The 2,737-nt window shown below is 47.6% G+C and overlaps 1 non-coding gene across 1 annotated transcript; it reads left to right on the forward strand.

Annotated features, from left to right (window-relative positions):
• The first annotated feature begins 2,373 nt into the window (after positions 1-2,373).
• Positions 2,374-2,445, forward strand: trnam-cau (transfer RNA methionine (anticodon CAU)). Its single transcript has one exon. It is a non-coding gene; the product is annotated as a tRNA-Met (tRNA).
• The last annotated feature ends 292 nt before the right edge of the window (positions 2,446-2,737 follow it).

A 2,737-nucleotide genomic window follows, 5' to 3' on the forward strand; every position in this document is an offset into this window, starting at 1 on the left:
GTGCCCAGGTGCTGCAAGACAATTTAGAAATGTGTGCAAGATTCGTTATGGTGAAAAGACCAGTGCATAGACTCCACATCAAGACAAGCAGAGTGGCGCAACGGGAGAGTGCTGGGCCCATAACCCAGAGGTCGATGGATCGAAACCATCCTCTGCTAAGGTTGTTTCACTTTTATTTGTGCCCAAGTGCTTCAAGACAAGTTAGAAATTTGTGCAAGAATCATGTTATGTTGAAAAGACCAGTGCACGAGCTCCACATCAAGTCAAGCAGAGTGGCGCAGCGGAAGTGTGCTGGGCCCATAACCCAGAGGTCGATGGATCGAAACCATCCTCTGCTAAGCTTGTGTCACTTTTATATGTGCCCAGGTGCTGCAAGACAATTTAGAAATGTGTGCAAGATTCGTTATGTTGAAAAGACCAGTGCACGAGCTCCCCATCATGTCAAGCAGAGTGGTGCAGCGGAAGCTTGCTGGGCCTATAACCCAGAGGTCGATGGATCGAAACCATCCTCTGCTGAGACTTCTGAGCTTGTATATATGACCGAGCCCCCAAAAAAGAGAAATGTTCAGAGCCTGTTCTTGAAAACCTAAAGTCACTTGGTCCTCTCACAATAGTTGTTCATCCAGAAGCTGAATGAGATGGAGAACTAAAAGAAAAAGTAAACAACTACATGACAGCCCCAGTGGCCTAATGGATAAGGCACTGTCCTCCTAAGCCAGGGATGGTGGGTTCGAGTCCCATCTGGGGTGACTTTCAGCAGAGTGGCGCAGCGAAGGCGTGCTGGCCCCATAACCCAGAAGCTGATGGATCGAAACCATCCTCTGCTGAGCTTGTTTCACTTTTATATGTGCCCAGGTGCTGCAAGACAAGTTAGAAATATGTGCAAGAATCATGTTATGTTGAAAACACCAGTGCACAAGCTCTACATCAAGTCAAGCAGAGTGGCGCAGCGGAAGCGTGCTGGGCCCATAACCCAGAGGTCGATGGATCGAAACCATCCTCTGCTAAGCTTGTGTCACTTTTATATGTGCCCAGGTGCTGCAAGACAAGTTAGTAATATATGTGCAAGAATCATGTTATGTTGAAAAGACCAGTGCACAAGCTCTACATCAAGTCAAGCAGAGTGGCGCAGCGGAAGCATGCTGGGCCCATAACCCAGAGGTCGATGGATCGAAACCATCCTCTGCTAAGCTTGTGTCACTTTTATATGTGCCCAGGTGCTGCAAGACAAGTTAGAAATGTGTGCAAGATTCAAGTTATGTTGAAAAGACCAGTGCACAGGCTCTACATCAAGACAAGCAGAGTGGCGCAGCGGAAGCGTGCTGGGCCCATAACCCAGAGGTCGATGGATCGAAACCATCCTCTGCTAAGCTTGTGTCACTTTTATATGTGCCCAGGTGCTGCAAGACAATTTAGAAATGTGTGCAAGATTCGTTATGTTGAAAAGACCAGTGCATAGACTCTACATCAAGACAAGCAGAGTGGCGAAGCGGGAGAGTGCTGGGCCCATAACCCAGAGGTCGATGGATCGAAACCATCCTCTGCTAAGGTTGTTTCACTTTTATTTGTGCCCAAGTGCTTCAAGACAAGTTAGAAATTTATGCAAGAATCATGTTATGTTGAAAAGACCAGTGCACGAGCTCCACATCAAGTCAAGCAGAGTGGCCCAGCGGAAGCGTGCTGGGCCCATAACCCAGAGGTCGATGGATCGAAACCATCCTCTGCTAAGCTTGTGTCACTTTTATATGTGCCCAGGTGCTGCAAGACAAGTTAGAAATGTGTGCAAGATTCAAGTTATGTTGAAAAGACCAGTGCACAGGCTCTACATCAAGACAAGCAGAGTGGCGCAGCGGAAGCGTGCTGGGCCCATAACCCAGAGGTCGATGGATCGAAACCATCCTCTGCTAAGCTTGTGTCACTTCTATATGTGCCCAGGTGCTGCAAGACAAGTTAGAAATGTGTGCAAGATTCAAGTTATGTTGAAAAGACCAGTGCACAGGCTCTACATCAAGACAAGCAGAGTGGCGCAGCGGAAGCGTGCTGGGCCCATAACCCAGAGGTCGATGGATCGAAACCATCCTCTGCTAAGCTAGTGTCACTTTTATATGTGCCCAGGTGCTGCAAGACAATTTAGAAATGTGTGCAAGATTCGTTATGTTGAAAAGACCAGTGCATAGACTCTACATCAAGACAAGCAAAGTGGTGCAGCGGGAGAGTGCTGGGCCCATAACCCAGAGGTCGATGGATCGAAACCATCCTCTGCTAAGGTTGTTTTGCTTTTATTTGTGCCCAAGTGCTTCAAGACAAGTTAGAAATTTGTGCAAGAATCATGTTATGTTGAAAAGACCAGTGGACAAGCGCTACATCAAATCGAGCAGAGTGGCGCAGAGGAAGCGTGCTGGGCCCATAACCCAGAGGTCGATGGTTCGAAACCATCCTCTGCTAAGCTTGTGTCACTTTTATATGTGCCCATGTGCTGCAAGACAAGTTAGAAATTTGTGCAAGAATCATGTTATGTTGAAAAGACCAGTGGACAAGCGCTACATCAAATCAAGCAGAGTGGCGCAGCGGAAGCGTGCTGGGCCCATAACCCAGAGGTCGATGGGTCGAAACCATCCTCTGCTAAGCTTGTGTCACTTTTATATGTGCCCATGTGCTGCAAGACAAGTTAGAAATGTGTGCAAGATTCAAGTTATGTTGAAAAGACCAGTGCACAGGCTCTACATCAAGACAAGCA

This window comes from Garra rufa, chromosome 1 (genome assembly GCF_049309525.1).
Source record: "Garra rufa chromosome 1, GarRuf1.0, whole genome shotgun sequence".
In the NCBI taxonomy this organism is placed as follows: domain Eukaryota; kingdom Metazoa; phylum Chordata; class Actinopteri; order Cypriniformes; family Cyprinidae; genus Garra; species Garra rufa.